Below are 22,467 nucleotides of genomic sequence, written 5' to 3'. Positions count from 1 at the left end.
CCTGCCCCTCCCTTCTCAGTTTCCCTCTGTCCTATCCAATTAAAAACGGAAAGGATGGCACCAGGACTAGTGGATTTGTACTGCAGGCACTGGGCCCCAGCGAGATAACCCTGGAGACAAATAAGAATGAGGATAAAGGAAACCTCTTGTTCATACATAGTTTTTCCTCTGGAGTTTTTCCAAACTGTAAAAGCAACAGACACTTGTTTCAGAGGTGGGCTAGGACTCTTCATGGTCTGGCCTGGAAATCCAGCCCTACGGACTTACCAGTGAGACACCCCTGGGAGAAGACAGTCCTCTTCTCGACACTTTTTTCTGTCTTGTTTTGTTCTTTGCTCATTGCGCATGACAGATGATTTCACCAGCTTACACCCCTGTGAAGGAGGTTGATGCATATATACATGCTCTTTAGAGGTCTGGCATAGATCCGCTTGCTGAGTGAAGACAGGGCACCTTCGGTGAGCCTGTTGCCACGCAAGTAGCTGTGGAGAGATACTTGACGACAAGGCAGAGGACTGCCCACGAATCTCACGCGCTTATCAAGATCACCGCAGAAAAACTGCAAAACACAGGGAGGGTCCCGTTAGACTGGATGACTTCTCAGAAGGAATTCAACACTGTGTGACCTCTGGGTCCCGAGACACTCCTGCATCTCACAGTCCTTGTCCACGTTTACGTTTCAGTCTTGGGCTTGGAAAATCGAATTGGACCCCCGGGGAACTTAGCAGTTCTTTTCTGGTAGCATCTGCCTGTTCAAAAAAAAAAAAAAATGGCTCCCCACTCAGAGTCCAAGCTCCTGGAGGCTGGGGACCGTGCTCTGGGATGTCTTAAAGATCATCCAGAGCCTGGAGCTGTGCTCTTTGGAACACTCACTCAGTTGAACTGCCGTGAAATGAAGAGCCACCTTGTGGAGAAGGAAGGTGATTAGTTGCCAGCCAGAGCCCATTCCGCTCGACTGCTGCTGTGAGCATTCCGGTTTGTGAGGGGCTGGAAGTAAATCTCTGTCTCTCAGCGAGACTGGGCACACTGCAGTCAGTCCCCTAGTCCACTGTGGTGCTGTCAGGGCTCACTGAGGCCCCAGGAAAGCTGGCAGCGGGGGCAGTCCTTACTCACCCCTGCTTAACTTCTGAACCGCAGGGCAGTCAGTGCCGACCACATCGCCCCCTCTGGGAGACAGTGTGGATTTTTAAATGACCATATCAGACTACTGCACGGGACACTGGCAACCCAAACCAATCAGTGAAGGAAACCACTGAACAGAAGGGCAGGTTGCCTCAAACTCACCTGTCATGCCAGAGCTGACCTACTTTTGTTTGATTTCTTTGGTCTAATTAGACCCTGTTGTGGATGCACTTCTGCTGCCTAGTTTAAGTCCGACATGTGACAGCCCAGGACCTTGTAAACACACAGACACACATACATATACATACACACATACACAAATATGCACACACATACACACATACATATACATGCACACATACATATACATGCACACATACACAAACATGCACACACATACACACACACACACACACACACACACACACACACCCCAAGCAGATGGATGGATGGATGGATGGATGGATGGATGGACTGATGGATGATTTTTTTCCCTTATCTTTGGATTATAATTCAATCACTAGGGGAGGGCTTAATTTCTAGAACATGGAACAACTGTTTGAGGCGAGATAGCACGCCAGAGCAGTGGGCCTTGATTCTCTGCTGCAGGGCAGCTTAATCAGGAAATGACCTAGATGGCCACCTTTCAAGTAGGTTCTCACAGTAGCTTGGCAACTGGCACAGGGTCATAATTGGAGGAATTTGGCTGAGTGTCTGTGGGTGTTTACAGCGCACTACAGGGCAGGGTTTCTTTTATTTATAGAAAATTGTAAGCAACAAGCAGCAGAAGGCTAAAGAGCCACTAAATCTCATTTTATTTTTAACAAATTCCATTCCCCCTCCCCTCGACCCGTCCCAGAAGGAGAAGTGAGTTATTAAAAAAAAAAAAAAAAACAGTAAAAATTACACCCGTGTAGAGCATGCCATAGCTAATTATGGGTTGTCAGTGCTGGCCTGGAACCACATTTTAAGGGCTTTGGGAAGCCCCCCCCCCCATTCAATCTGTGAACTTACATGACTCTGATTCTTCATTTAGATGTAGAGCAAAATTATTGGCAAGTGAGTACTGATCAGAAAAAGCTCTCCGCCGTCTAAATGAGGAGACGGCAGGGACAAATATAGTGGTGTTCTCATGTTCTCAAAGGGAGATGAAATCTCTCCTCTCTGTCCGTCAGACTCGGCTCTAGAGCACAGAGCTGGCGCTGCACTGAACACGCACTGGAGGGTTCCCGCTCAGCAGGACGGTGGGACTGCTCCGCTCCAAGGAGCTGTTGTGCTACCTTGCTGACTCCGACCTGGACCCATGATGATCCACACACTCACGAAAAGACGTGAACCCAGTGCTCTGTGGGCCTGGGTGCTCATAGTACGTCAGAGCTAGGTGACATTTTGGACGCCCTCTGGGGAGACCGAATTGAGACAAGAACGAGTGGCCCGGGCCCCCTAGTCCATCCTGTGATTTCTTCTCAGGATGCACCAGGGTGCCAACCACGGAGCCAGTGACTTAAACCGAGCTGGTCCCTAACCTTTAGGAAGGACAGACGGTGAGAATAGGCCATTCTGGCACCCGTGTATGAGGACGCCGAGGCAAAGGTAAACCAGTTGCTCTCTGGCCTGGCCCACTTGGGAGAGTCTTTATAGGTGCTGTAAAGTTTCTATTGGTAAAAGGTGTAGCACGTTTGCTGAGGATTGGGAACGCGGGATACAGTGGTGGATGGTGAAAAAGATAATTCTGAACCTGGAAGTAAATCATTGAGGCGCTTCCTTGGGAATCCCAAAGGGAATGAAGACCTGGGACCCAGGCCAGGAATAAGTGACCTGTTCTGCCCTTTACGGAGAGAACACAGGCGACCCGAGTCTCCCATTCCTTCCCCGTCCTCTGACCCCAAGGAGAAGATGAAGAGCTGTTCCTGGTGGTCGTCCTGCTCTCTTCAGTGTCCTGCTCTCTGCAGCACTTGGGGCAGCCAAACTCAAGTCTCAAATCTCTCTGTTTGGGGGCCGGGTGGTGGCACACCTGGTTGAGCGCACATGTTACAGTGCACAAGGACCCAGGTTCGAGCCCCTGCTTTCCCACTTGCAGGGGGAAAGTTTCACCAGTGGTGAAGCAGGGCTGCAGGGGTCTCTCCATTGCTCTCCCTCTCTATCTCCCCTTCTCAATGTCTGGCTGTTTCTATCCAAAAAAAATAAAGATAAAAAAAATAAAATTTAAAAATCTCTGTTTTTGCATCTTCTATAATCTTACTGTTAGATCTCAGTCTTTTTGTGAAACTCTGTCTCTAGACTGACCTTTAGAAGTGTTTCTTAGTGATTTTTAAAAATTTTCTTTATATTTATTCATTCATTTTCCCTTTTGTTGCCCTTGTTGTTTTTTATTGTTGTTGTAATTATTGTTGTTGTTGATGTCGTCGTTGTTGGATAGGACAGAGAGAAATGGAGAGAGGAGGGGAAGACAGAGAGGGGGAGAGACAGACAGACACTTGCAGACCTGCTTCACCGCCTGTGAAGCGACTCCCCTGCAGGTGGGGAGCCGGGGGTTTAAACCGGAATCCTTATGCTAGTCCTTGCACCACGTGCGCTTAACCCACTGTGCTACCGCCTGACTCCCCCTTCGTGATTTTTTTAAATTATCTTTATTGGATAGAGACTGCCAGGAATCCAGAGAGTTGGGGTGGGAGAAATAGAGAAAAAGGGAGACAGGGGGCCGGGTGGTGCTGCACCTGGTTAGCGCACATGTTACAATGCACAAGGACCAGGGTTCAAGCCCCTGGTCCCCATCTGCAGGGGGGAGGCTTCAGGAGCAGTAATCAGGGCTGCAGGTGTCTGTCTGTCTCTCTTCTCTCTATCACGCCCTTCCCTGTCGATTTCTGGCTGTCTCAATTGAATAAATAAAGATAATTTTAAAAAGAGAGGGAGAGAGAGACCTTCAGCCCTGCTTCACCACTCATGAAGCTTTCCCCTTGCAGATGGGGGCTGGGAGCCTGAACCAGGGTCCTTGTGCACTGTAACATGTGCACTCAACCAGGCACACCACCACCCGGCCCCTTAAATCTGTTTCTTGTGCTGGGCTAGTGGCCCTCACTGTTCCTGGACCCGGGTCAGAGCAAGGGGTGTGTGTGTGTGTGTGTGTGTGTGTGTGTGTGTGTGTGTGTGCGTGTGTGTGGCTGCTCTGAGAGAAGGAAGGGAGAGCAGAAAACTTTGATAAGGGAGGATGAGCAATGAGAGTCTCTGACGTCACCTCTTCAGTGAGTTCGCTACGGACAGACAGACAGACAGACAGCTGGAAAGTGAGGGACGGTGATAGGACAGAGATCCGAGACTCTCCTGCTGCAGGTAGTTCACGGCCAGCAAGGAGAAACCGGGGCCACCTCAGACCCTGCCACTTGGGAACCGGAGTTAGCCAGGCCGAGCCTTTGGGTTCCTGAATCCAGGCTCTCTGAGAAGACACAGGCTCTCTCCTGCCTGGCAGTTCCTGGCTCCCCGAGCAGCGCTTCCCAGCCACGTTGTCAGGCATCACTAGGTAGCACAGAATGAAATCAGAGCACACAGCAGTCTCAGTTACACCTTCTCAAAATCTCTTGCTAAATCCTCTGGTGCCTATAGATCTCTAAAAAAAAAAAAAATGTGGGGGGCGTGTTGTATGCTTTACATTGGGTTCTAGTTCTCCCCCGCCAAGAGAATTAGATCAGTCCTGTTCATTTCGCGGCCCGCTTGGCCCCGCCCCTAGGAGCCCCGCCAGAGTTCCAGAGTGACAAGAGTTCCTGGGTTCCTGAGTTCCAGAGTAAGAGAGAGTGCTTGTGCCGCCGCAAAGAGACAGCAGAGTTCTGTTTGGTGATTAGTTTGTCTTAGTTTATGAATCGTTGTTCCTGAATAAAGAAATACAGCTGCCCTGCCCAGCCGTTGTCTCCGCGTCTCTGTTACCCGCCCGTAAAGCCAGCCCGGCCGGCAAGAGCCTACGAAAATTTTAACAAGGGGGGGGGGGGGTCGAGCGGTGGCACACTGGGTTAAGTGCACGTAGTATGAAGTACAAGGACCCGTGCAAGGATCTCCGTTCAATCCCCCGGCTCCCCATCTGGGTGGGGGGTGTCACATCATACGTGGTGAAGCAGGTCTGCAGGTGTCTCTTTTTCTCCCCCTCTCCATGCTCCCCCACTTAATTTCTCTCTGCTATATCCAATAAAACAGAAAAAAAATAGCCTCCAGGAGCAGTGGATTCATAGTGTTGGCATTGAGCCCCAGGGATAACCCTGGAGGCAAAAAAATAAAATCTTTATTTATTGGATAGAGACAGCCAGAAATTAAGAGGGTAGAAGACAGAGAAGGGGAGAGAAAGAGACACCCTGTAGCCCTGCTTCACCCTCACAAAGCTCTCCCCCTGCAGGTGGGGTCAGGGGACTCCAGCCTGGGTCCTTGCATATTGTAGCATGTGTCAACCAGGTACACCACCACCTGGCCCCTGCCTATGGCTTCTTACCTGCTTTTGAATTGAGTATATATAAATTTTAGCAATAACAGTGAAACAGAACATACTTAGGAAACTGCTCCTGGGGAGTCGGGCTGTAGCACAGCGGGTTAAGCGCAGGTGGCGCAAAGCACAAGGACCGGCATAAGGATCCCGGTTCGAACCCCGGCTCCCCACCTGCAGGGGAGTCGCTTCACAGGCGGTGAAGCAGGTCTGCAGGTGTCTGTCTTTCTCTCCTCCTCTCTGTCTTCCCCTTCTCTCTCCATTTCTCTCTGTCCTATCCAACAACGACAACAACAATAATAACTATAACAATAAAACAACAAGGGCAACAAAAGGGAATAAATAAATAAAATAAATTTTTTTAAAAAAAGGAAACTGCTCCTGTGCTTGAGTTTGAAAACTTTATCTTTTTTTTTTCTTGGCTTTTCATTGTATGTTTAGCACAGTCTAAATATTGAGTTGTCAGAAACATCATGAATTTTTTGCATAGAAGAACAGAAATACGTCATGACTTTTCTGACAACCTGATAGATTGTTGTTGGCAAAGATATTTTCTAGTTTAAAAACTACTTTTAGTGTTAATAGTTTATAAAGGTTAATATTTCATGGTAGAAAATACCTCCTGGATGTCTTGCCTTTAATCAGTTTTTTTTTTAAGATTTTTCTTTCTTTGTTAATGAGAAAGACAGGCAAGAACCAGACATCACTCTGGTACCTGTGCTGCAGGGGACTGAACTCAGGACCCGTGCTTTATCCACTGGGCCACCTCTTGGACCACGCTTTAATGCTTTAATCAGTTTTGTTTTTTTTTGTTTGTTTGTTTGTTTTTGCCTCCAGGGTGATTGCTGGGGCTCGGTGCCTGCACCACAAATCCACTGCTCCTGGAGGCCATTTTTCCCTTTTGTTACCCTGGTTGTTTTTATCATCGTTGTGGTTATTATTATCGTTGCTATTGATGCCGTTATTGTTGGGTAGGACAGAGAGAAATGGAGAGAGGAAGGGAAGACAGAGAGGGGGAGAGAAAGACAGACACCTGCAGACCTGCTTCATCGCCTGTGAAGCGACTCCCCTGCAGGTGGGGAGCCGGGGTTCGAACCAGGATCCTTAAACCAGTCCTTGTGCATTGCGCTACGTGCGCTTAACCCACTGCGTTACCACCCGCCCCCCCCCCCTTTAATCAGTTTTTAAGAAGCAAATTCTCCCTTTCCTTTCTCTTGTTTTCTACTCCCAGTCTTTCCTTATGTCTCAGCAATGCTTCCCAGTGTGTCTCAGCCCGGAGAATAAGGGACCCTGACAGTAAAAGGCTTAGTGTGAGAGAACACTGCCACTTCCGCTGGAGGCTGTTGGAATGTTACCTGGGAACTGGGATGACCCGTCTTCCTGTCTCAGTCCCAGGTGATGGACTTGGCCGGCCTGACTCCTTTGTGTCCTCTGCCCCCAGACGCCTAGTAATGTCCTTAGTAACTGACAGTATCTTTAAAGTAGCGATGTTGATGGTTTGTCGCCTTGGCCCTGTCACTGCACACTGTTCTGATTACTCTGGCAGATGTGCAGGGGTATTCAAGGAACACTTTGGCTTCACTGAGCCGTAGCTGATCACAGCTGCTACTGCCACCACCACATGGTATTGTTCTGAGAGCATGGAGTTCACGTCCTGAAGGTTACATCTGTGAAGACTGGTCCAAAGTCCATCCTTCTGCCTTCAGGCGGATGAACCACACCCTGGATATCAGCCTTTATGTTCTCCTTATCAGCCTGGTAGAATGGTCGGGAGGGGAGGGAGGGTCACTTCCTGGGGTCACTGGAACGTGTAGTCAGATTTCTTCTGTGCTGTTTACAGACACGCACGGGCTCCTGCTTGCAACCCAGGCACACTGCTCCCTATGCCTGGACACTTCTTTTTTTTTTTTTCCTTTTTTTTTATTTAAGAAAGGATTAATTAACAAAACCATAGGGTAGGAGGGGTACAACTCCACACAATTCCCACCGCCCAATCTCCATATCCCACCCCCTCCCCCAATAGCTTTCCCATTCTCTATCCCTCTGGGAGCATGGACCCAGGGTCATTGATGCCTGGACACTTCTGTCTGCTAGAAAAGGCTCCTTTAGGAGAGATGGGACATTTAAAAAAAAAATGGATGAAGATATACAAATATAGACAGAGAGTTGTAGAAATAATAGTTGACCCCTATCTGCAACTTTGGGAGACCTGCTATAGCTTCCAGTAGAGGGACTGGGGATCCAGAACTCAGGTGATGGGAATGGTGTGGAGTTGTATCCTGCTAATTTTGTAAGTCAATATTAAGTCACTCATAAAAATTGTTTCTTTATTCTAATTCCTATCTGACACTTGCCACTGTTTCTCCACTGACCTAGCACTACACGGTTCAGGGGCCTCTCAGCACGGTATAATTCCACTTTAAAAGTCTGAAAGACTTTCTCAGGAACCCCTTGCTCTTTCCTGCCCCCGCCCTCCTTTCACACCTTCTTGAGTTTCTGTTCTCCGGTGACTTCAGTCATTCTTTCTAAGACATGGAGTCGATATTGACATTAATGATATGGGACATTTATCACAGATGTTCCATGTGCCAGGCCTGGTTCTTAAGTTCTTCCCATAAATTGGTTATTTACCACTTACGACCACACATGAGGAGGGTGCTGTCAGTGTCCTCATCTGACCCCTGAGGAAACTAAAATAAAAAATAAAAAACAAAACAAAAAAACAGAGGCCAAACTTTGCCCAGAGCCACACAAATATTTGCCTGGCTCTCAAACTCATATTCTTGGCTACCTAGACATGACATTCTGTAGTTTTGCCTCTCAGGATAAACCCAAGTCGGCTCATTCTTAAGGGCTGACCCTGCTTTGACTTGTTTTGCAAGGCGTCATTTGACAGGGCAGAGTTGAATCATTTTCTATGAAACTTCCCCAGAATTTGTTTTGACAAGAGTAGGCTCCAAGGCAGAGAGACCAACAGAAGGATGGCCCCAGCTGTGCCAAGCCTCACAGGGCTGGGTCTAGAGCAGGGCAGTGAGTATGGGCTGTTAGGATTTCCTTCCCTAAACACGAAACCTCCTATAATAAGTTTCTTGTGTAAAGCCCATCGTCACAATTTTTTGATCAGAAAGTACAGAGTGAGAGGTGCCTAGGAACAGTCGACCCAACCACCTCTGGAGATTCCTAGTCCGGCATTCAGTCTTCTCAGCCCCAGTGGCTGCAGGATAGAACGGAGCAGTGCTCACCCGACTCTCCAGGCTGAGACAGTAGATACCACAAACACGATGAATGCATAAATAAAGAAGAGTAAAAACAGGCTGGGGGTAGGAATCAAACTGCCAACACCCATGTCCAGCGAAGCAATTCCTGGAGCCAGAACTCCTACCTTCTACATACACCCCATAAAGAATTTTGGTCTAATGAGTTGGGCGGTAGCGCAGCGGGGTTAAGCGCACGTGACCTGAAGCACAAGGACCAGTGTAAGGGTCCCGGTTCGAGCCCCCGGCTTCCCACCTGCAGGGGAGTCACTTCATAGGCAGTGAAGCAGGTCTGCAGGTGTCTGTCTTTCTCTCCCCCTCTCTGTCTTCCCCTCCTCTCTCCATTTCTCTCTGTCCTATCCAACAACGACAACAACAATAATAACTACAACAATAAAAAACAACAAGGGCAACAAAAGGGAAAATAAATATAAAATTAATTTTTTAAAGTATAGTTTAAAAAAAAAAAAAGGAATTTTGGCCCATATTTCTAGTGGAGGAGAAGTGACAGAAGGAAGATGACCAGAGGACTCTGCATTCCAACTCTCATCAGGAACCAGAGAGAGAAGAGGGAAAAGGGAGGGATATTTGGATGTAATAATAGGTGTGGTGTGACTTGGAAAGGAAGAGAAGATATTTTCTCCATGGGGGAAAAATAGACAAATATATCAAATACAGACAGATAGTTGTAGAAATAATAGTCAACCAGGCGGAGGGTAGATAACATAATGGTTATGCAAACAGACTCTCATGCCTAAGGCTCCAGAGTCCCAGGTTCAATCCCCCACACACCATAAGCCAGAGCTGAGCAGTGCTCTGGTGAAAAAAAAAGTGGTGAAAAAACAATAGTCAACCCTTATCTGCAACCTTCGGAGAACTGCTGTCGCTTCCAATGGAGGGGATAGGGATTCAGAACTCTGGTGGTGGGAACAGTGTAGAATTCTACCCCTACTATCTTGTGCTTTTGCAGATTAATATGAAGTCACTAATAAAATTAGAAGGGGTGGGGGAGCTGGAGGGTGAGGACAGGCCACTCACCTGGGCCTGAATATTGGCTCAGCTACTTATACTCTTGGTTTCTCCCGTGGGATGGACACAGCACCCTCTTCAACAGTGAGGGACAGTTTGAGGGTTAAGTGAACAGAAGCAGAGGTGCTGTGAGCACAAGTGATTGTTGAAGGGTGGCCCTCACTCTTGGTACTTAAGGTCTGGTGACTAAGCCCTTGTTCACTGTCTGCTCCCAAGTCCTCAGCTGCTTTCCCTATTACAGGGCGTGGGGTGTGGCTGTGAAGCCAGGGGACTTCCAGGGCAGGACCAGTCTGCAAGGCTCAGCCTGCATCCGCCCTGCCCTGCCCTGACCCCCAGCAGCACAGGCCACGGGTCCAGCAGCCTAGGAGAGCTGATCGGAAGGGCTGAGAAGTGGGACTGGGAGCATCTTTCTCCTTGTTACTTTTTAGTTACTATGACTTCCTCGTTACTGTCTCCTACATTCAAGCAGCCAAGTGAGGGACCTCGTCCCTGAGGCAAGGGCCCAAGAAACTGAAGGGGGAGCAGCTTGAAACAAAGAGAGAAACACTCATAGAAAATGTTGGGGGGACGAGGGCCAGGCAGTAGCACACTGGGTTAAGCGCACATGCGTAAGGATGGATCCCTGTTCGAGTCCCCAGCTCCCCACCTGCGGGGTGGGGGGGGGTGGTCGCTTCATAAGCGGAGAAGCAGGTCTGCAGGTGTCTGTCTTTCTCTCCCCCTCTGTCTTCCCCTCCTCTCTCCATTTCTCTCTGTCCTATCCAACAACAACAGCAGCAATAACAATAACAACAAGGGCAACAAAAATGGAAAAAAAAGAATGGCCTCCAGGAGCAGTGGATTCATAGTGCAGGCACCAAGCCCCAGTGATAACCCTGGAGGCAAAAAATATGTTGGCATTATCATGACTGCAGTGGGCTCTTGCCAAGAGCTAACCTCCTCCCAGTGTTGTATCCGAAAATTGGGTATTAGGATACTGACCCCTAAGGCTGATTGGTGGTTTAAGAGGGGTTACACTTCTTCTTCTTCTAGCGTTTGCCAGGGGTTACACTATGTCAGCGCAACAAAAAAGGTACCTTGACACGGTGTCTAGCAGCTTATAAACATTAGAATCATTCTCTTTCTGCTCCTTCCATTTCAGTCCCCACTGGCTGCAGATTCTCCGTACGACTTTGAGTAAGTAACTTGCCCTCATCTGCTTCTATTTAAGACTTGAACCATGTACAGTGGTTGAGAATGGAGACATAGCGCCCCCTATAGGAAGTGTTGGGACTGTGCGGGCCACTTGGCTGCCCAGTGATACAGAGAGGACTGTTTCTGTAGGGCGGACGTCCCAGAGACAGTAGGCAAGGAACTACTGCTTGTGTAGAACCCTACACAGCTGGCATCCGTGTTATCTCAAGCCCTGTTCATAGTGAGCTGAGCCTGGAATCTGACCCCATTTTCTACATAAATCCAAATAATTTCCCCACCTAATCAGTTGTCTGGAAAGAGGCCAAGTGGTGGTGCTTCTCATTGAGTATACACGTGACCCCACTGCAGGGGAAAAGCTTCACAAGCGGTGAAGCAGGGCTGCAGGTGTCACTCGGTCTCCCTCCCCCCTCAATTTCTGGCCGTCTCTATCCAATAAATAAATAAACATACATAAAAAAATAATACATTGTCTGGAAACACAATCCCCAAGTATGTGAAACTTACCTATTTATCAGTAAGTGCAAGCACTGTCTTTCTTTTAATTTTTTTTATTATCTGCATTGCTTGATTGTATAGAACCAAGTGCATTAACCAGGGGCACTACCACCCAGCCCTTCCCCTCTTCCATTGTGTTTGCTACTGTAGTTGCATGCTCCAGCTTCTCGGAAGTCCTTCCACCTAAGGATATAGAATAGAAATAAGAATTTCAGGGAGTCGGGCTGTAGCTCAGCGGGTTAAGTGCAGGTGGCGCAAAGCACAAGGTTGGCATAAGGATCCCGGTTCGAGCCCCCGGCTCCCCACCTGCAGGGGAGTCGCTTCACAGGCGGTGAAGCAGGTCTGCAGGTGTCTGTCTTTCTCTCCCCCTCTCTGTCTTCCCTTCCTCTCTCCATTTCTCTCTGTCCTATCCAACAAGGACAACATCAATAACAATAATAATTACAACAACAATGAAAAACAACAAGGACAACAAAAGAGAAAATAAATTAATTTTAAAAATTTTAAAAAAAGAAATTAAAAAAAAAGAAATAAGAATTTCAAACTGGACATATTTTTAAAGGGATGCTTGTATACTTCTCCTACCCCTTTTAGAAAAGACATAATTTCAAAGCACTTAGTTCTAAAAAAAAAAAAAATTTTGCTTTCTTGTTTCTCTGTTGCTATCTATGTGATGTTCACCTCCCACCTATACATGTAAATATATATTTTTAAGATTTTATTTATTCATGAAGAAAATGAGAGAGAGAGAACCAGACATCACTCTGGTACCTGTGCTGCTGGGGATTGAACTCAGGACCTCATGCTTGAGAGTCCTGGACCACATAGTTTTTTGGTTTTGTTTTTTTCAGAGCACTGCTAGTTGTAGAAATAATAGTCATCCCATATCTACAACCTTGAGAGAAATACTGTAACTTACAATGGAGGGAATGGGGATACAGAACTCTGGTAGTGGGAATGGTAAAGAATTATACCCCTCTTACTCTATAATTTTGTAAATCAATATTAAATCACTAATAAAAAATTTTTAAATTTAAAAAGAAAAAAGAAAGGGGGCTTACAGTGGTGTGGAATTGAACCTGGGACGTTGGGGCCTCAGACATTAGAGTCTATTTGCATAACCATTATGCTAGCTCCCCACCCCATGTATATTTTGCAACATCTTTATATGCAAGGTTCTCACGAAAGGGAATAGCCAGGCAGGCTCTTTGCTCCCTCCACCCCCAAGTTTGTCCAGTGCCTGTACAAATGATCTGTGAACGACCCATCCACAGTCCTTGTTTTTGTCACTCAAGTGACTCGCCTCTTTTATCGATGTGTAAATGATTTTGCTTTTGTTCTGTGAGCTCCACTGCCTGTCACAGAACTTTGGAATCAAACCAAATCAGGTTTGAATCCCTGCTTCTTGAGTTCTCTTAAGACTGAGTTACTTCTTTGAGAGTGGAACACTGAAGGGCATCAGATAGAAACTGGCATGGGGCTCCTGGCGCTACAGTTTTAGCTTTGTTATTTTGTTTGTTGTCACTTGCACTGAATGTTTTTCCCAGAAAATAAAAGAGCAGCCTGAGCTCCACACATCATGCTTTTCCACATCCTTAAGCCCGTAGCCCTCACTTGCTCTCCTCAGAGGTCAGGAAAACGAAACTGAAATCCTCGAGAATATCTTTATGACTCCTCCAGGAGGAAAGAGGCAAAAGAAAACAAACTCATTCCATTTCGGTGCAAAGAGGAACTTGTGGTATTCCCAGGGTCAGGAGACACTCAGGGAAGGCTCAACACTCCTCCCAGAACCAAGTCCCCTTCCTGGAACTGGACTTGCCAGGACGTCCAGTGGCCAGACAGAGACACTGGAGAAAAAGGCTTCCGCACCTTCAGGTGTGAGTCCAGAAGAACCATCTGCTTAGCTCTGAGGTAGCCAGCTAGGCACTCCGGCCATCCCAGGCACTCTGGTTGCTTCACCAACCCTCTGTCCTAGTTCTGGCACTCATTCATTACTTACAGGAGGGAGACCCTCTTTCCCCTTCTTGAGGCAGTGTTTTTTGTTGTTTTTTTCTTCCTGAGTCACTGAGCAGCAGGCATGGTGGCATCCTGGCTGTGGGCTCAGGCTTCCCCCCTGTGCCCTGCTCCTGGCTGAGTGACTGACTGCATCTCGGTGCCATCTTCCACATGCTCCTGATGACCATGACTTTCTGAAAGGTCCCTGAGGACCACAGGGCCTGTGCAGGGACCAGTGTTTGTGCAGAGGAAGTAGCAGATAAGCACTGTTTTAGAAAGACAGGGCTGGGGTCGGCTGGTGGCGCACCTGGTTAAGCGCACACATCACAATGCACAAGGACCGGGGTTCAAGGCAGCAGGAAAGTTTTATGAGTGGTGAAGCAGGTCTACAGGTGTCTCGCTGTCTCTCTCTCAATTTTTGATAGTCTCGAGCTAATAAATCAATAATGATAATAAAGCAAAATTTTTAAAGTTTAAAATTTTTTAAATATTTCTTTATTTATTCCCTTTTGTTGCCCTTGTTGTTTTTTATTATTACAGTTATTGTTGTTGTTATTGATGTCGTCGTCGTTGGATAGGACAGGGAGAAATGGAGAGAGGAGAGGAAGACAGAGGGGAGAGAAAGACAGACACCTGCAGACCTGTTTCACCGCTTGTGAAGCGACTCCCCTGCAGGTGGGGAGCCGGGGGCTTGAACTAGGATCCTTACTCCGGTCCTTGCGCTTTGCGCCATGTGCGCTTAACCCGCTGCGCTACCGCCCGACTCCCGGAAAATTTTTTTTAATGTTACAGAAAGGCTTGGCTGCTGCCAGACCATGACAGTGTGGCCTGCTGCAACAGAGATGTCTCACGAGAGACATCACGGGAATCTCTCACCCAGCATGTCCCAGGCTAGTGGGTCCTGCCCCCCCCCCGGGTGGGCGGCACAGCTGTTATAGAGGGCACATTTCAGGGTGGACTTTTCACCCCACGTTACCTGCTTGGTAGAGGGGGCCTCTGTTCACTTCACAGACCAGCTGCCACCCCGCTCATCAGAAAAAGACAGGAAGTCAGACCTACTGGCTAAACCTACAGGGTATGCCAGGAACGGGCACCGTCTCGCTCTCTGTGGCCGTCCGTCCAATCATGACTCCCTTAGACCTCACTTCCTGTTGGTCAGCACCACCTGCCTGGAGATATCTCAAGAATTCAGCTGCTTCTCACCATTTTTCCTCCTAAGACCTGGGCTGAGTTGTGTCTACTTTTCCACAAGACTGTGGTCTTCTCCTCACTGGCCTTCCCTCCCTCCCCCTTTTATTTTTCCCTCCAGGTTGATCACTGGGGCTCAGTGCCAGCACTATGAATCCACTGCTCCCGGAGGCCATTTTTTTGCATTTTCTTGGATAGGACAGAGAGAAATTGAGAGAAGGGGAAATAGAAAGGGAGAGAGACACACCCATCCAAAAAGATCTGTGTGCACCTATGTTCATAGCAGCACAATTTGTAAAAGCCAGAACCTGGAAGCAACCCAGGTGTCTAACATCAGGTGAGTGGCTGAGCAAGTTGTGGTCTAGATACACAATGGGATACAATACTACTCAGCTATTAAAAACAGGGATTTCACCATTTTCAGCCCATCTTAGATGGAGCTTGAAGAAATCATGTTAAGTGGAATAAATCAGAAACAAAAGGATGAATAGGGGATGATCTCACTTACAGGCAGAAGTTGAAAAACAAGATCAGAAGAGAAAACACAAGTAGAACCTGAACTGGAGTTGGTATATTGCACCCAAGTAAAAGACTCTGGGGTGGGTCAGGGGGAGAATACAGGTCCTGGAAAAGGATGACAGAGGACCTAGTGGGGGTTGTGCTGTTATGTGGAAAACTGAGAAATGTTATGCATGTACAAACTATTCATTGTCGAATGTAAAGCATTAATCTTCCAATAAAGGGGGGAAAAAAAGAAAAAAAAAAAAAAAGGAGATAGAGACACATCTGCAGACCTGCTTCACCACTTGTGAAGCAGACACCCTACAGGTGGGAACCCTGGGGCTCGAACCCGGATCTTTGCTCGGGTCCTTGCACTTGCTACTATGTGTGCTTACCTGGGTGCGCCACCACCCGGCCCCCTCCCTTCTCTCCCTTGCTCACCCGCCCACCCCCAACCCTGCACATAAGCTGAGAATCAAAGCCGGACCCTAGAGCCTAGCCTCTCCGCAAACCTTTGAGCTGCCCCTCTCCCTGGAGCGCCCCTGCCTTGTCCCCTCCCCTCCTGCCTGACTGCCTCCTGGACCTCTGTCTCCGGCCCTGCTCCCGGCTCTGCTGGGCAGCCAGTTCCCGGCACTTGGGCGCCCTCAGTACAGATGTTTCCAGAGACTGAGTGCCCACAGGCCCGCACACAAAAACAGTATCTCCATTATTCCCAAACTGTCCTGAATTGAAACGTGGCCACCCTGCACAGCCTGGTGCTGGAAATGTCTTCACTGCCCATCCTCTCATCACAGACGTGGCCTGGCACCCACGGGTGTCCGTTCAGTCGCTGCTTTGGTCCCAGGGCCACGGTAGTCATCGTAGACTGCCCACCCCTCATCCGAAGGTGTGCCTGCCTTCCTCTCGCGGGACCCTGCATCTGGCACAGCCCTGAGCAGGTCTGCAGGCTTCCCTCCTCCCGGGAGCCGCACCTCTGCTCATTCCTCTCACCACTCAGCCAGCTCCCTGGGCGACCGCCAAGTCCCGTTATTAGCCCCCACTGACTTTCCTTCTTGTCGTGGTGACCCTCTCCTCAGACCTCGGGGCAGCCAGATTTCTCGGTGGTTTCCTTTCACTGACTAAGTGAAACACCCACCTTTCACATTGCTGCGCCCCAGGCGCTCCCTGGTGCAGGTTCTGATTCTAGGAGGGTCTCCACCTGCCTGCTTGCTCCCTGCCCCTCACTCATCTCCCTGACCGGAAAATCCCCTCAACTCCCAGTCCTCGGGGGAGGCGCTTCGGGGGCTCCTGTCTCACTCTGTCAGGGAGATTGGCGTATCTCCTTTCCTAGAGCCAGCCGCCTCCACTCCTCTCCTCAGCGGCATCCAGTTCACCTGAAGAGTGTGCCAAGTGCTTTCCCTGTTTGATCTGTGAGCAGGAAGTGGCTCATTCTTGAGGGGGGGGGGGAAAAGCTGCAGCCTTCAGAGTCAAAACTTGCAGGTAGGAAGTGGCAAAGCTGGGATTTGAACCCAGGCTTCCTGGCTGCAGAGAGCGCACACGGCCCCAGGCGTGGATCTCCAGTATCTCTTCTTCCCGCTGCCCGGTGTCCCTCCTGCCTTCTGTCGTCCTCTCATCCTTTGTCGCATTCTGGAAGGAGGCCCAGCTCCCCTTTGGTCCACCCGCCACAGTCTGCTCCAGCCCTTGGCCATTGGCTTCCTCGGCTGGCCATTAGGAACACCTGTCAGGTGGCACTCATCTTCGCCTGTCTCCCTCACGCCAGCATCTTCCCCTTTAACTGCAGGGCACCTTGGTTCCTTTCAGAACAAGATGCAGGTGTTTTCCAGAGCCTCCTTCAACTGCAGGCAGGAAGTTGCTTTTTAGAGAAAATGCCCTTGAGTCTTTAAGACTAGGCTCTGATGTCTTATTCTGTAGCATTTTTTTTTTTTAAAAGAAAGGCAACAGAACCCAGGCTGGTGTGTATCTTTTATAAATGAGCATGACTCATTGATCTTGCTTGGCAACTTGGCAAGGGGGCGGGGAGATGTCCCCTGTGCCATCTTTGAATGCAGGCGTGGTAGGGTCAGAAGCCTGCCTCCGAGGGCTGAGATGGCAGGGCAAGAGGGAGTGGCAGAAATCAAGCACCTTACCTCAGACACTGGACAGTCCCCCATGCCAGGCCCTGCACTGGACCAAGGCTCTTCCTGCAGAGAGACAGCACCTGTGAGCTCCCTGTGAGCTTCAGGTTCCCCTGTGATCAAGCAGGCAGTGCTGAGTTACCTGAGGTGGCGGATGGAGGGGAACCCCTTTGGGCAGAGTCTGGGAACAGGCACTGAGAGGCAGAGAGCAGAGTAAGCTTGAGGTCACACGCCAGAGGAAATGGCCAGAGATTATTCATGGGGAGAAGTGGGGCTGCTGGAGGCTGGGACCTCAGGCTGCTTTCAGAGGGTGCAGGAGACTGCCAGAAGCCACATTGCACACAAGCAGCTCTGATTAGGCCCCGGGCAGCGTCGTGGACAGAGAGATCCGATTCCTATTCTGTTTGTGGAACAGAGCTCCCCTCAGCATGCTCTCGCTGGACTCGCGTCTCTTAGACATTAGATGAGAAGAGCTGTGTGATGTGCAGAGATGAACACACATGGGGAACTTGAGATTCCACTGCTCCTGGACATTTACCCTTCGTGGGCTAAGTGAAAAGGCCCCCAGAACCCTCCACGTCTTTGACCATTGAGCAGACACACGTGTGCACATGCACACACTCACACACACACGTGTAACATCACTCCAGCGCCACGGCACCAGTGCTGCATGCTATCCCAGGAAGAACTGGCAGCTTGAAGACTTTTGAAAACACGATAGATTATGGGAATGGACCAGCATTTTATTTTGTGTGAGGCCGATGATGCTGTAAGAGCGGAAAGAAGATGAGCTTTAGAGAGGATGGGTGGACTTTTCAATCTGTCTGCCTGAAAAAAAATAGTCCCCACTTGGGAGAAATTGCTTCATCTCTCTCAACGTAGTTTCCTCATCGGTAAAATGGGAGGGGCGACCCTCATCATCTTACAGAGCCCTTATGCTAATGAAATGAAAAAAAAAAAACATGGTGGTGGTCCGGGAGGTGGCTTTGGACTTTCAAGCATGAGGTCCCAAGTTCAGTTCCCAGCAGCACATGTGCCAGGGTGATGTCTGGTTCTTTCTCTCTCGCTCTCTCTCTGTCATTTCTCATGAATAAATAAATAAATAAAATCTTTAAAGAAACAGGGATTCAGGCTGTAGCACAGCGGGTTAAGCACAGGTGGCACAAAGCACAAGGACCGGCGTAAGGATCCCGGTTCGAGCCCCCCCGCTCCCCACCTGCAGGGGAGTCGCTTCACAGGCGGTGAAGCAGGTCTGCAGGTGTCTGTCTTTCTCTCCCCCTCTCTGTCTTCCCCTCCTCTCTGCATTTCTCTCTGTCCTATCCAACAACGACAACAACAATAATAACTACAACAATAAAACAACAAGGGCAACAAAAGGGAATAAATAAATAAATAAGTAAATTTAAAAAAACATGGTAGTTCACCTTCGTAGAGGAATCAGCGTATGCCAGACACCATATAAATGCCTGTACTTCTCCTCCTACCTCTCCCACAGTTCTAAGGGAGGTGATGTTACAGTCCGTGTTCCACTGGTCAGGGGGCATGATAAAGGAGGTTAGTTGTTGTTCATCTGTTGAAGCCGAGGTTCACACCTCAGGCATAGTCAGGATGTGAATCCTAGCTATTATCTCCCAGGAGGCGTATGTTCTTTACTAATGTGTCAGAAATGGCCCAGTGCGTGAAAAGCACTGAGTACTATGGGTTTCTTTCTTTCTCTCCCTTCCTTCCTTCCTTGCTTTCTTTCTTTCTTTCTTCCCCCAGGGTTACTGCTGAGGCTCCATGCCTGCACTATAAATCCACTGCTCCTGGTGGCCATCTTTTTTTTTCCCTCCCATCGTTGTTACTGATATCGTCGTTGTTGGCTAGGACAGAGAGACATGGAGAGAGGAGGGGAAGACAGAGAGGGGGAGAGAAAGACAGACACCTGCAGACCTGCTTCACCGCCTGTGAAGCGACTCCCCTGCAGCTGGGGAGCCGGGGGCTCGAACCAGGATCCTTGCACTTAGTACTATGTGCACTCACCCCGTTGCACCATAGCCAACCCCCCCCCCCACTGGTTTCTTAGGCAGCTCTGGTTTCTGCATATTTAAGGAGGAATCATCCCCCGCCCGACTCCAAGATATTCTGCAGCCTTTTTTCTTTTCTTTTATCAGACCTGGAAGTGTTTGTCTGTTGAGTTGCTTTTGTTGTTGCACCTGCTGACTTTGGCACCCTGATCTACCTCGGTTCAGGTTGAGTATCTCCCAGCTGACCCACGGACACCTCCCTTTGCGGTCCCCTGCCAGACCCCCTACATCCCCATCTAGTGACAGAGCCGAGACTCTTCCCAGAAAACCCAGCCCCTCCCCAACCTGTTTTCTGTTTTCTTCCCTGTAATTCAGTGACAGACTTGGCAAAGCTCTAAGAAGGATTATTCACTCAGCAAGCATTTCTCTTTAACTTTTAACTGGGCTAGCTGCATGCCCTTGGGGAATCTATACTAATACTGTTTTATGGCTCTTAATTAAACGTCTGAATCTCTCTAAGAGCCCTCCACGGCCCTCTGAGACTTGAATTCCATGGACTTTTCCGTAATAAGACTAGTGAGAGTCTACACTACCAAGACCAGCTCTGTATCCCAGATCCACAAGCCCTGTCTCTCAGCTGGCCCTCCTAGCCTCAGAGCCCCCCATGTGGTCTCCTTGGGTTGCATCTGCTTTCAGGCTTCCCAAGCAATCAGGGGCTAACGTCTGGCTGGGTGGACAAATGCCACAAACAAGGTTGCCCCCCAGGCTCCGTGCACAGAATCATCCTCTCTACATGCCACCTAACAGATGGACATTGGCAACATCCGATTCAAGTCCCACCTCCTCCTTCTCGCCTTATTTTTCCACTATCCCACAAACACAGCAGGCCAAGAAAGGAATCATTTCCTGTGTTCTGCCCTAAGGCCTTACTCATGTCCTGCAGCTGGGCCGGGGTGGGGGGGGTGGGGGGGGGGTGGGGGTGCTGTCTTCCTTAAGAAACATAACTTATGTCTGCCACCTGCTGGAAATGTGTTGTAATGGCTCCAGAAATCTGCCATCCTTTGAGCTGTGCAGTGTGCGAGCTGCTCCTGTCAGCCTGGCCCTGCCTGTTGGAGAATCATGCTGTCACTTTTTATTATTATTTACTTAATCACGTGTCTCATCAACTAAACGGGGGGAATCTCGAGCATATGAACCTCTGATTCTATCCTGTGTCCCCAGTATCCTGGCTTCTGCAAGAGGCTTAATAAGCTCCTGGCACCCACCACTTTCTGGCTGGCTGACCTCACTAGGCTCCTTCTCTTCTCATTGGTGACATGAAGAAAGCAGTGTTATCTACCTCCTGATGTTATTTCCTTGTGTAAATGAGCTCCTCACTAGAACACACTAAGAATGCTTGCTGCAAAGTAAACACTATTGTTATTGCTTGGAGGTAAGGGGGGAATACAGTTATATGTCTTTTTTTTTTTTTTTGCCTCTAGGGTTATTGCTGGGGCTTGGTGCCTGCGCCGTGAATACTCTGCTCCTGGAGGCCATTTTTTCCCATTTTTGTTGCCCTTGTTGTTGCACTTACTGTTGTTTTTATTGTTGTTGTTATAGCTGTTGTTGTTGGATAGGACAGAGAAATGGAGAGAGGAGGGGAAGACTGAGAGGGGGAGAGAAAGACAGACACCTGCAGACCTGCTTCACCACCTGTGAAGCGACTCCCCTGCACGTGGGGAGCCGGGGGCTCGAACCGGGATCCTTACGCCGGTCCTTTCGCTTTGTGCCATGTGTGCTTAACCCGCTGTGCTACCGCCCAGCCCCCCAGTTATATGTCTTCTCTTAAGGACAGGTCCAAAAATTCACGGTTAGTATTCTTTTAATAGTAAAAAAGGCTTTTGCTTTTCACAGAAAACATCGTCTACCAGATTCCTCCCCATGTCCATACTTGAGCTTGACAGGCTGCTGCAGGAAGGGCCTGAGGTGTCCTGAGCCTTCATCACTGTCGCTCAGCCATGAACTGGCACCCCCACCCCTCTAGCCAACATGGGACGCGGAACCATTCACCCCAGGGTGACTGACCTGTTGGGGTTTGCTTCTCCTGTAGGTTTCCGGAAGGAGCTGACTGCCTGGAAGGAAATGTCCAAACATGAAAATCACTTGGAGGTGAGCAGGAAGTTCAGCGGCCCCTGGCTCCTCCCAAGGTGGATCTGAGCTCTCAGAACTCAACGGCAGGTGATCAGTCCCAACATTCGCTCTTTACGAAGGGAGGCTTCCTTTAGGAGCTTTGTTGTTACTGATGTCGTCATTGTTGGGTAGGACAGAAAGAAATGGAGAGAGGAGGGGAAGGCAGAGCGGGGGAGAGAAAGACAGACACCTGCAGACCTGCTTCACTGCCTGTGAAGCGACACATACACACACACCCCCGCAGGTGGGGAGCCAGGGGCTCAAACCGGGACCCTTATGCCAGTCCTTGTGTTTGCGCCATGTGCATGTGTGCTTAAGCCACTGTGCTACCTCCTATAATCATCTCATTGTTCAAACAGGAGAGGGGCTTAACAGTGTAGGATATTAGAATCAAAATAACAGATTATTTACTTTGGTGAGAGAGAAAGAGAAGGAAGGAGATGGGGCTTGGGGAGACAGAGGAGACGGGGTTGCGGCATACCCATGCCTGGTTAAGTGCACACAGCACTAAGCACAAGGAGCCTTGCAAGGATGTGAGTTTGAGCCCCACCTGCACAGGGGATGCTTCACAAGTAATGAAGCAGGTCTGCAGGTCCCTCTCCCTCCCCCCCCCCCTCTCTCTCTCTCTATCTCCCCCTCCTCTCTCAGTTTCTTTCACTCCTATCCAATAAATAAATTAAAAAGAAAAGAAATGTCATCAGGAGCAGTGGATTTGTAGTGTTGGTACCGAGCCCCAGAAATAACCCTGGAGACAAAAGAGAAAGAGAAACAAAGAAAGACAGGCCAGGACACCGCTCGGGTCTCACATATGGTGACTGGGCCTGGGACCTTTAGGGTCTCGGTAAGAAAAGTTTGTGGGGGTCGGGCAGTAGCGCAGCGGGTTAAGCGCACGTGGCGCAAAGCGCAAGGACCGGCGTAAGGATCCCGGTTCAACCCCCGGC

General features: G+C 49.1%; 1 protein-coding gene across 19 annotated transcripts in view; it reads left to right on the top strand.

Moving 5' to 3' along the window:
• BMAL1 (basic helix-loop-helix ARNT like 1) overlaps window positions 1-22,467 on the top strand; it is a 116,808-nt gene that overhangs the window by 48,699 nt on the left and 45,642 nt on the right. For 17 of the 19 annotated variants that reach the window (XM_060177141.1, XM_060177139.1, XM_060177137.1 and 14 more), the window contains one exon: window positions 21,447-21,574. The exons of the other annotated variants lie outside the window; for them this stretch is intronic. The gene's annotated coding sequence lies outside the window, so the exon portion shown is untranslated. The remainder of the gene's footprint in view (window positions 1-21,446; window positions 21,575-22,467) is intronic. 19 annotated transcript variants of the gene reach the window in all.

The sequence above is a fragment of the Erinaceus europaeus genome, chromosome 17, assembly GCF_950295315.1.
Source record: "Erinaceus europaeus chromosome 17, mEriEur2.1, whole genome shotgun sequence".
NCBI classification, from domain to species: Eukaryota; Metazoa; Chordata; class Mammalia; order Eulipotyphla; family Erinaceidae; genus Erinaceus; species Erinaceus europaeus.
Note: the sequence above shows the minus strand (reverse complement) of the source record. Positions and strands in the feature narration are given on the sequence as shown.